This window comes from Mya arenaria, chromosome 2, assembly GCF_026914265.1.
Source record: "Mya arenaria isolate MELC-2E11 chromosome 2, ASM2691426v1".
Classification (NCBI taxonomy): domain Eukaryota; kingdom Metazoa; phylum Mollusca; class Bivalvia; order Myida; family Myidae; genus Mya; species Mya arenaria.
Genome location: NC_069123.1, coordinates 6621217 through 6634424, shown reverse-complemented (window position 1 = coordinate 6634424; position 13208 = coordinate 6621217).

The window sequence follows — 13208 nt, the reverse complement described above, 5'->3', positions numbered from 1 at the left end:
TGCGCTTTGCATTGATTGCTTCAATGTTTAACGCTGTCTGTCTTGGCCTTTGATCTTAAACATCATATAAATTATTCATCATGTTTGAGCATAGCAATTACCAGACACAAGCCTAATAATCGGATATGCAAGCACGATAGTTACGTTTCGATGCACGAAATGGAACAGATTCGATCGCTGGTGGGTATTCGTTGTTGAACGAAGTTACATATTTGGCCAGGCATAACCTATTGTAATTTTCCATTAACGTATCTACAAATAGTATGGGCAGGTAAGAAAAACTCTGTTTTATTTATGTTTGAAAATTATTATATATACGCAGCAGCTCTTCAAATATTGTTTGAGAGACTTATCTAAATCAACAGTATGAACGTATGGTTGGTAGTAAACGGTTGAATTAATGATAAATTCCAAGGACGCCTAACTTGACGTTTTTTTTGTATGATATGTATGATATGTATAACACATTATCGATTTGATCGGCAAATCAAAATGCTCACATATTATTTGCTCTCAAAAGCGTGACACGAATAATAAAGGGCAGATCAACAACTTAAGAAAGCGTCCATCAGATTATTCTAGCGTTTGTTTCCGTTTCATGAGGCTATCAGTGAAATGATTTATTTTCTTCTCCTCCCCATTCATTACATACAACTGTGAGAATCTCGTAAAGAACCATTGTCAGTTTTAAACTAATATAGATTGTACTAGTAATCGAACTTATAGACGGTTTTTGTTTTTATATATGCTGTTTTGATCTCCGAATACAATGTACTCTACATTTCCCTTAATGATAGCTCATACTATCATGCTACTGGTATTTAATAAGTGTTTTCATTGTTAGTAAAGCAAAAGTATTGCATATCTTCGCAAACGTTAGTTCAGTATGAGTTAATACAAAACTAACAACAATACCTTGTGCTTTATTCCCCTCTTTTCCCCAACAGTTGACAACATGAGAGGTGGAGTGTCGAAAGGTTTCATCAAGGGGATATAACAAGTACATCAACTGTGTGAAGACGCAATGACAGCAAGACGAAGCCAATATCGCGACAAACCTCGTTTGAATCTAGTCCCCAAAACACTGAAATAAAGAATGAGACCTTATTAATTGTGTTACGTTGTTACAACATTGTTCGAATACTACCCGTTTGGTGCCTATGGTCAGTAAGTTCTTGCCACATGATATTTGTTGAGTATCATAATGTGATATTCGCAAGTCTATCTTGCATATGTATTAAACACCATAGTATGTATGTTGTATTAATACATGATATGTTAATAGAATTAGTATTTGTTGTTGTTTTTGTTCAATGGAGCACATCATCGTGAAGTGTATTTGGTTGTTCACAAAATCATTATTATTTTTATGCATACATTCATTTATATAATTTAGGTATTTTTTCATTTACTCGTTTATTCAAATATTCGATCGATCGTTATTAAGATAATAAGTGAGATTAGTTAGAGACAATGAACGTATCCTTAAATAGTTTTTGCAGGTAGGAATGACTCTAGTTTCTCTGTCTTAATTACACATCTGACAAAAGAGATTTGGTTAACAATAAAGACGTCAGCTATGCAGACTGTAGTTATCATATATTTTCTATCCCTTAGATAATTCACAGAAATCATAATTATATTAGATTTTCTATTTTTGGCAGATCTTACTGCTGCGATCCGGTAGTCTGAAATTATTGAAAGAAGGTTAAACAACATTTTAAATAGTTAAATGTATGCATATTGTACATCAGCTTTTTAATCAACTTAACTCAAAACACAATTTTGGTACAGAGAACATTTGCAATCAATTTTGTTTTCTCTCTTTACACGCATGCATTATCACTTGACTATTTAGTCCTTACGTGTAAACATTTATATATTCGAAACTTATGTGAAAAACTACAGAAACAAGCTCAGTAGCCAACATTTTAATCATAAACCAGGTTTTCAAAATGTATTGTATCGCATTTTAGCTTTTTATTTCTTCAACAAGCCAACAAATTGTGTACACACATTCATTCTCTTTTTTGGAAAACTGTTATAAGGAAGGGATTAATTTTGCAAAATGAGATTGCAAGGGTAATAAAATAGAGGTATCAAATGGATAGTTTACCTTCTTTTCAGCACGGACGGCATTTAGGCTCATAGGCCTTGTGTCTATTCGACTGTAATTATAATTATTCAACGACCATAAACGTACTTTATGACTTCCTACGTTATTAACGAACACCATTCTTATTAAAATGCTTTAATTCGAATACATACCCACCCTCTCTCTTGATGATAATTTATGCCTTCTAAATTGGTTGACTGAAACAATGATATATATATTGAAGTCTATTAATTAGCAACAGTAAAATTTCATTTTATTCCATTTCATCATATTTCTGTTTTATGTTGATGTGTTTGTGTTGTTTTATACTGACATAGAAAGGTTATACCGTCTGCAATATAACGTTTGCTGTAGGAATCAATATTTTGGCCCGTTGGCATTGGTAAGTCTTGAAAATACAATATTATCGCGTTTTTCAAGCCTGTAAAAGATATTAGTTGCAGTATATCAAATTTCATGGCAAATGCTGCTAGTAAACGGTTTGAATAACACTTATAATTTGGACGATGTTTTGTAAGTTGAATGCCTGTTATTCAGAATGCATTTTTCATTTAAAAAAATGGGTAAAGCACGAGTTAGAAAGTTAAGCAAGACCGGATGTTTCGATTAACACAGGAATACCCTGTTTTAAACAGGATCCGCTGTTTTCCATTGGGAATTGCAAAATTTTAATCCAATAATGCATACGTCGGCAGACCTTAATGAATCATGCACCGTATCAATCTTATTGAAAAAAAGTAAATTGGATTGGAATTCCGTATTTTAAAATGATAGAACCGTTACACCGATCATACATCGAGAAAATAATGTCATGAACTGTTTGCTTTCATGATGCAAACATCCGTGCAGAAAATGAACAAAAAAATCTTAATGTAAAATTGCTGTTGTAGGGATATAACCCATCAAATATGCGTTAAATCCATTGTAAATAATTAAACGCCGTAGTATTTGATCTTTACGGAATCGTTGCACGCATTAATGCTGTCGCAGAAATTAATATTGGGATCGTTTACTGTGCAATACTGCTTTCAACCTTTCTTTGTATTTCTGCTTGGTCTTTGATCTAAAGCATTCATACACATTTTGCTGGGTTAAGCATTTAAAATTCAGGAATTTCTGTTTTTAATCTCGAATTTCGAAGCATGAGAGTAATGTTTTTCCTTACGACATTTAGTAAAACTACAGATTTAGCTATAAATTTCAAAAAGTAGGTACGTTTATTAATGAAATAAACTTTAAATTTTTTAAAAGTACTTTAAATTTAAACATGTACTGCATCCATTCCATATACCAATACGCGATTGACATAGGCGCAATATAATTAATATTGCATATTTTCATATGCTCCATGGCATTTCAGCAATAAACAGAAATTCAATCTAAAAACAATTTAGGATCAGCAGTAAATCTAGGGTAGGTCTGGCTAGTGGAATTAAAGCAATTGCCGTATACCTTACTTGGACAAATGAACATATATTAATTGTAACATATTGGGAACACTGGGCCGAAGTTACAAATTGATCAGGACATCGTCGTATCCAATAATAGTTTTCTTTTTAAAAATGATGCATCAGTATCAATGATACGGGGAAACGGTTATAAAGAAAACTTACGTTTGAAAACATTATATTTAAACTGTCTACAGATTAACTATTCTTTTTCTTTTTTTTGAAGAAAAACACTAGTATTTTCTGAAAACCACGTTGCTAATAAGGCTCTCTAGTGATAATAATGAAAAATATTGACAGTGTATCAAACAAGGATACTTATTTTTTGAAATTGTTGTATATTTATCATGTTTCATTTGAAACAGTATACACTACAACAGAAATTATGATGCAGTACATACAAAACGGGGACATATATAGTTTAAACCATTATTTTGTATCATATATAACTTGTTTGTAATTTGAGTTTTGAGTGATATCCCATTCCAAAATGTACAGCAAATATACGTTTAAGCGCTGAATAATTTCAATTTTAAGGAAACATTTTAATCATGTTTTTCATAATATCCTTAAAAAACGTGAACATATGTTGAATAAATGCTTCAGTATATTTCTGAGGTTAACAGGTTCCACTTATATGAACTTGAGATGTAATAAACCCTTCCAAAGGACCGCTTTTTCAACCAGTTTGCTTGTTATCAACAACATACTATAAGTAATCATCGCTTTCTGCTAGAAGTTACAGGTAATTCCAGTAAAGCATATGTCCACCAAGCATGTGTGGACAAACAAATGAAATTCCGTATCATCAAATAATGAAAATGTTCTAAGCATGAATAAATATATCGATATAAAATAGTCTCATATAACTTTATATTGACTAAGTAATTGAATGGTTCCTCGATGCAAACGTACGTTGAAAAGTAAATATATTAAAACTGCACATAACATTCCAGTACTTGAAAAATAAGTCAACCATTGTACGTGAAGTCCATTAATAACTAACGGTCTGAAAATCCGTTTTTAAGATGGCGAGCATTAACTTTGCATTGGTTGTTTCAAGGTTTATATTGTCTGTCTTGTTCTTTGATCTTCAACATTCATATAAAATATCTTAATATCTTGTTTGAGCGTTATCATTTAAACAAGCCCAATAATTGGATATTCACGCACGATAGTTTCGTTCCAAAGCCAGACAATTTAACAGATTCGATCAATTGCAGATTTCTTTTTTGAGCTTAGCTACACATTTAGCAATGCTTAAAATTGACTTAGTTTTGATTATTCAGCTTGCAAAATAACAATATTATGATAATCATGTTTCTTCATGATATCCTTACAAAACATGTATATATGTTGCAATAAATCTTTCAGTATTTTTCTATACTTGATAATGCAATTTAAAGCAGTAATGTATTCATTAAAGGAGAACATAAGTAAAAGTTAAATAATTGTATTAATAAATCAATTGTAACTCGTAAGACATCGAATACACGCAATCTGAATTTTGTCCGTTTTAAACAATAATTATTTCTAGACTCTAGAGTATTATAGCACAAATAAATTTAGACTAGGTTGTAGTCCTTTAACGGCCCGTAAAACACTGTAGCTGGGAATTAAACCAGTTTAAATGAATTAAAGCGCGCTGGATCAAAGTACGTTTTACATCGTCAGTGTTAGGGTGGCATAAAGGCTAAATCACTTTAGAGGCATTTTACGAGTGGAACGCTTTTGGAGGTGAGTCTTGTTTGCTTTAAATTTAACTTTTGGGTTTCGGAACGAAATTAAATCATTAGAGACAAAGCAACCTGGTGTAAAAGAATGACGTTTGTTTGACAGTTTATATTTCCAAATGCTTTCAATTTTGTAAGAAAGCACGAGAATGTTTGAAATTTTTAACAAATAGTGTCAATTGACCTCAAAATTAGTTTTCCGATGCACGTGTAAAAATAGAGCAAAGCCTAATACAAATTTTCAATAAAAGGGAAAGTTTCGGCACTTTTCTAACAGTAGTACTACAATATTTAAAAATATGTTCTCAAAAAAACTAGTTCCAGATCCAGGATATTTATTAGCGCTAATATATATTTCATATGTAAGCATAGTTACATGTTGTATGTCTTGTATGTCAATAACGATTACTCTTTCAAATAACACCGCATAACGATATTGTTTTCATTTATTTACGTGCAATCTATTTTTCACTCGATAAATCTGTTCGTGGTAGTTTTCTAAGAAAATATAAGATACATTAAATAAGAAAAACATTTAATAATGCAAATATAGCATCAGCCCTGTGAAGCATAATCTAAAGGTCTGGCTCTGTATGTACCGGCTGTAACGTATCTTGTTTTCTCCCGATGTGGTCACTTCGATGACACGATATTTATTTTTTAATCCCTCTGGTTGCTGTGCAATTTTCACCTTTTCTTTAATCAACAAAATCTTGGTGTGTTTGTCCAAAGGACTCGTATTTTTTTGTTTGTTTCATTAGAGTGAAAGTGAATTGAATGACACACATTAAATGCAGATGAACGTACTTTCTGATTTGCAGGGTTTCAATACAATAAAGAAATTACGTGCTGGACGAACGCATCATGCGCAAATGATCATGAACAATATTTTAACAAAATAAAACTGCCTGCGCAAATGATATAAACTGACAAACAGAAAAACATTCTGGAATTGAATATACTTGCGACGAACACTTTCAGTTAAAACATTATAAGCTGAACTCTAACCAGTTAAAAATCGCACACTGGATACGATCCTGGTCGTGAACATCTTTGATGGTATAAGGAAGTAACACGCGATCAAATACCAAAACAAAACCGATTGTCAACTAGAAGCGAACATGACAACACGCCTTGTCTACCAAACAATTTAAAAGTAGTCACATGGACTTTAAAGAGTATTAATTAAGCTTGCACACTAGTCCTTTGCCAGAAATATCATCGTGTTAAGGACAGCAATAGCTATAATAGGTTACTGTTTACTTGGATAAAATCTTTATCACCGAAACGGCAGGACAAACCAGATCAACTTCAAATTGACCTTTAATTACCATGAATTTTGAAAATGAAAGAACGCTACAAAATGTTAAGTTCAAATAAAATTAAGATGAACAGAAGACGAACTTATACTTAAACACATTCAAACAATTTAAGTTATTGCTCAGATATGACTCCAATTCAAACATGGATCCATACCATGATACAAGCTGTACGAATTATTCAAGTGATGTAGCGATGTTTGATGGGTTTTTTTGCAATACCAAGACAGAAAATGTAACTCGTTTATGGTCAGAAAGCTGATTCGCAGAGATTTAGTGACACACAAACCAATGACAGCAATATAGTAGAACCTTTCAGATATATCTCAGCGGGAATTTTATCCATGGAAAAGACAATTGCTGGACAAGCTAATGTGATACACTTTTTTACGAGGATTGTTTTTATTTTATGTTTGCCTTACATTCGATATGTGCTTGTAGAGAATATTGTGAAATTACGGTAGCAATCCTTTCTTCCGGAAAGCTTAAGGTACATTACTAAAGGGAAACCCGACGCTAATTACAAAAACAATTGCAAACAATCGAGAAACCTGAGCCATCTTGAAATGAAGAAGGATCTTAAAAAATGATTTTTTCCTTGGTAACAATGTGGTCACATCACAAGTCTCATCTAATTTGTCTTTAGAGTAAATTAAGCACTCTTATCTCTTGTCCTTTGCCAAGTTCTTAAGTCATCAGCGGATAATTGACAAACTCAAGCCTTTTATTGAAATGACATCGTTTACAATCACATATAATCGTTGACATCTGCAATGTCCATGAACTAACTTAGAGTTGACTTATGTCTATAGGCATCAACACGATCATTAAATAAGGCATAACACTGTTTGCTGGTTTGTATTTGCTAGTCTTACCGACACTCTGTGATGTTTACTTCGCTGAACTGTAAATACAAGTTCGTACTTCCAATAAATCCAAAGCAATTGTGTACCATTTGCATGGATATTTTCATCAAAAAGGTCTCGGTCAAGTTGACCTTGGCCGGATAAAGATTGTTTTATTGATAACACGCTAAGGTAGGTAGGTAAATCATAAGAAGCAATTGATCCCTTTGATTTTTCAGTTCAATAGGTCAAAAGTCACGATCGTGGTCACATTGATCACAAAACACCGTGTCGATAACCTGAGTTTTCTTTGTCCTATGATTTAAGAACTCGGCAGGAATCTTTATCATATAAAGTTAAAATCCCACTTCATAAGATCATCATGCCAAAGATCAATATCACCAGATTGACCGCAGTTATAGTCATATTTCAAAACAGAATTCTAAAGAAAAAAAAAATGAATGTTTAGAAGACGATTTGCTGACTTGTTTTTGTAGTCGAAGTTTATTATGCAAGATTTGCGAAACTACTGCACGCAAATTGATTAGCTTTTGTTGATACGATGTTGTACGAGCTTCTTTTTCGTCAGAATAGACAGCACATCTCTTAAATCAAAGAGGCAATACCTAATAAGGGCCGACATGAGCTTTAAAACTGCACAGAATAACTTTTCTTTGAATATGTTATTATTATGAAAGCCACATGTCATATTTCAGGGAAGCTTTGGTATTTATAAGTTTTAGAGACAACAGGGAAATACCCGATCTTGAAAAATCCTACTATGGCAATTTGCAGGGAACGAAAAAAGAACAAAATCACAAACAATTCACATACACTCTAACACTAGATTGAAAAGTCGATATCAGATATTATGCATAGTTCGAATGATGTAATTAAATATTTTTGTTATAATAAATTAACGTATTTTTTGCCAATATTGTCTGGTTCGTCACAGCCATCACAATAAAAGCATCTTTTTTCTACTGGGTTTAAAACTCAGGGTAAATAATTATTTTGTTCCTGTAGATTGTTTTCGTAAATAAATATTTAATGCCTCTTGATCAACCTTAGAGACGTTCTATGTTCAAATTTGAACCGATTTTCGTTGAATAAATAGTTTATATTTACAAAAAAATGAGCAAATGATTGTTATTGATCTATTTAATTTGATGATATTATTGCGCTAGGCTGTTTCATTTAATTGTATTTAAATGGGTAGATTATTCGAATGATGTTATCTAAGTAAGGGTAATACCCATGTTTACCTTACATTGTTTTACGTTTTATAAAACAGTATTAGTTTCTGTTTTGTTGCCCATATGTTCAATAATTTACCTTATCGCTCTCAAACATGTTCTACTCAGACTCAAACTCAGTTTTATACGTGCTTTTTGTATGCATTGCGTAATTAAATTGTACCACTCTAATTACCCTTAATACATTTCAATTAACACAATGTATAAGCAACTCACCAAAGAAACCATTATATTTCACAAATGGCAATATCCATGACATTTTCTGGTCTTATAGCGTTGTTCCTCTTGTTTGTTGTTTGTTAGGAGTTGAATCGTGTGCTTTAAACAACGATATTGGTACAAGGTTAGAATACTGTGCTTGTTGCAGAAGTAACAATGGTTTTGTTTTTAAGTCCTATGTCCACCTTTCAACAGGTTGCTGCTGTTTCCTACCCGACCAGGGGAACCTACATTTTTAATGGTCTCTCAAAGAGACACCTGAACAGATCGATTTCTTCCAATGCTTCATAACCAATCGCTAGTCACAAACTAGTTCAGTGTTTTTTACAATCGAAAAAAAAACTTTTAAGAGCTAAAGAACAGTATAAATCTAGAGATGGAGATCTAAATGTAAAAAGTTCTTATTAGGCGTAAAGAAATTAGCTTGTTCCCTGTTTTCACACCTATCCTTTAATGTTCCGAATTAAGGCAACTAGACAAATTTTAAAACGATGTTTTTAATAATTTTCTGTAAAGCTCTTTGTGACATTATATCTTTAGAAGTGAATATGAAGCTGATTGAATAAGTTATTGTCAGTTTTCAATTAAAACATAATCAACAGTAACGTTTGAAATGAACTTATGTTCTTCCAGGGGTAAATTTTAAAATGTTGTAGATCTACGGCCTCACTGCAAAACAATACGACGAAACGAATCTATTTCAGTCAGCTTCTAATTGTGCAGAAATTATTTTTTTCTGAATCAAGTTGAAATAAAAAATATTTTCGCGAAAAATAAAAACAATAAAAATCGAACAATTGAACATTGAAAGTTGCCATAATGACAACATTTCTTGTACTTGTAAGACCAACGACACGAAGTGTCTTACAACGGTAACTGGAGTAGTATAAGTAGTATTGAAGGAAACGGTTTGGCAACAATGACGACTGTGTCGTTAAAAAGCCGACATGAGTTGTTAAAATAACAACAAGAGTGGTTAAAACGATGCCTGAATAGGGACCATCGACGACGGCAGCGATAGCAACAAGGAATAAATGGTTCCTACGGCGACGGTAATAACAACAACCAAGGTGATAACAACGAAGACGGGAAGTGGCAACTACGACATAAGTGTTAACACGTTCGAAATTCAATTATCATTTTTGAAGCTGTATTATAAAACTAAAACTATGAACAGTTAAGACAAAGATATTTAATAGCATCATCAAATTGAGCAGTCTGGAAATGTATATTCCGTTCCTCAGATATTCAAAGCTAATGGTGTCAAGTCTAACATACTTGTATAATGTATTTAATTGTAAGAGTAACATAAGGAACTATGTTTTTCATATTTATTTACGCCACGACATTAACATTAAAAAACTTTTTCATAATAAGCATCACGACATCCAAAAGAAACAACAACAAAAAACATCAAACAACACAGCAGCCAACAAGAATACCGTTTCAGGTAATGTAATCAAAACACTACAGACTTGTATTAGTATTCATAAAGCTTGTACAAGATTCGTATGAATGAAGCATTGTTTTGAGTGGGATATTTATACCATTTACGCTAGATAGAATGTTCACCATCTTAACAATAAGACAAGCTGAAAGATAAATGAAAAAACAACAACACTATTTTAGTTAATTTACCTATTGAAAAGGGAATACGTTCAAAAATATAAAGTTCGATTAAAACTACAAGAAACGGAAGGCAAATTGGCTTTTAAAGTAATGCAAATAACTAAATGAGTAGTTGAGAAACAGTTTTTCAATTGAAACGTGAATCCATTACATAGATAGGACCAGTTGTCGATTGATGTAGCGAATGTTAAACAAGATTTGTTAATTTAAAACATTTGTGCAACAAAAACCAATGACACTAAATCAGTGGAGCGTGAAAAATCGATCGCAGATGGAATCTTATCCGAGCGAAAGACAAGTGCCGGCCACACTATCGGTAATATATGATATACAAGCGCCGGCCACACTATCGGTAATATATGATAAACAAGCGCCAGCAACACTATCGGTAATATATGATAAACAAGCGCCGGCCACACTATTGGTAATAAATGATGAACAAGCGCCGGCCACACTATTGGTAATATATGATAAACAAGCACCGGCCACACTTTCGGTAATATATGATAAGCAAGTGCCGGCCACACTATCGGTAATATATGATAAACAAGCGCCGGCCACACTATTGGTTATATATGAAATACAAGCGCCGGCCACACTATCGGTAATATATGATATACAAGCGCCGGCCACACTATCGGTAATATATGATATACAAGCGCCGGCCACACTATTGGTAATATATGATATACAAGCGCCGGCCACACTATCGGTAATATATGATATACAAGCGCCGGCCACACTATCGGTAATATATGATAAACAAGCGCCGGCCACACTATTGGTAATATATGATATACAAGCGCCGGCCACACTCTCGGTAATATATGATAAACAATCACCGGCCACACCCTCGGTAATATATGATATACAAGCGACGGCAACACTATTGGTAATATATGATATACAAGCGCCGGCCACACTATTGGTAATACATGACATACAAGCGCCGGCTACACTTTTGGTAATATATGATATACAAGCGCCGGAAACTCTATTGGTAAGATATGATATACAAGCGCCGGCCACGCTATTGGTAATATATGACATACAAGCGCCGGCCACGCTATTGGTAAGAAATGACATACAATCGCCGGCCACGCTATTGGTAATATATGATATACAAGCGCCGGCCACACTATTAGTAATATATGATATACAAGCGCCGGCCACACTATTGGTAATATATGATATACAAGCGCCGGCCACACTATTGGTAGTATATGATAGACAAGCGCCGGCCACACTATTGGTAATATATGATATACAAGCGCCGGCCACACTATCGGTAATATATGATATACAAGCGCCGGCCACACTATTGTAATATATGATATACAAGCGCCGGCCACGCTATTGGTAATAAATGACATACAAGCGCCGGCCACACTATTAGTAATATATGACATACAAGCACCGGCCACGCTATTGGTAATATATGATATACAAGCGCCGGCCACGCTATTGGTAATATATGATATACAAGCGCCGGCCACGCTATTGGTAATATATGATATACAAGCGCCGGCCACGCTATTGGCAATATATGATATACAAGCGCCGGCCACGCTATTGGTAATAAATGACATACATGCGCCGGTCACGCTATTGGTAAGAAATGACATACAAGCGCTGGCCACACTATTGGTAATATATGATATACAAGCGCCGGCCACGCTATTGGTAAGAAATGACATACAAGCGCCGGCCACACTATTGGTAATAAATGACATACAAGCGCCGGCCACGCTATCGGTAATATATGATATACAAGCGCCGGCCACGCTATTGGTAATTAATGACATACATACGCCGGCCACGCTATTGGTAATATATGATATACAAGCGCCGGCCACGCTATTGGTAATATATGATATACAAGTGCCGGCCACACTATTGGTAATATATGATATAAAAGTGCCGGCCACGCTATTGGTAATATATGATATACAAGTGCCGGCCACACTATTGGTAATAAATGATATACAAGCGCCGGCCACACTATTGGTAATAAATGACATACAAGCGCCGGCCACGCTATTGGTAATATATGATAAACAAGCGCCGGCCAAACTATTGGTAATATATGATAAACAAGCGCCGGCCACACTATTGGTAATATATGATAAACAAGCGCCGGCCACACTATTGGTAATATATGATATACAAGCGCCGGCCACACTATTGGTAATATATGATATACAAGCGCCGGCCACGCTATTGGTAGTATATGATAGACAAGTGCCGGCCACACTATTGGTAATATATGATATACAAGCGCCAGCCACACTATTGGTAATATATGATATACAAGCGCCGGCCACACTATTGGTAATATATGATATACAAGCGCCGGCCACACTATCGGTAATATATGATATACAAGCGCCGGCCACACTATTGTAATATATGATATACAAGCGCCGGCCACGCTATTGGTAATAAATGATATACAAGCGCCGGCCACGCTATTGGTAGTATATGACATACAAGCACCGGCCACGCTATTGGTAATATATGATATACAAGCGCCGGCCACGCTATTGGTAATATATGATATACAAGCGCCGGCCACACTATCGGTAATATATGATATACAAGCGCCGGCCACACTATTGTAATATATGATATACAAGCGCCGGC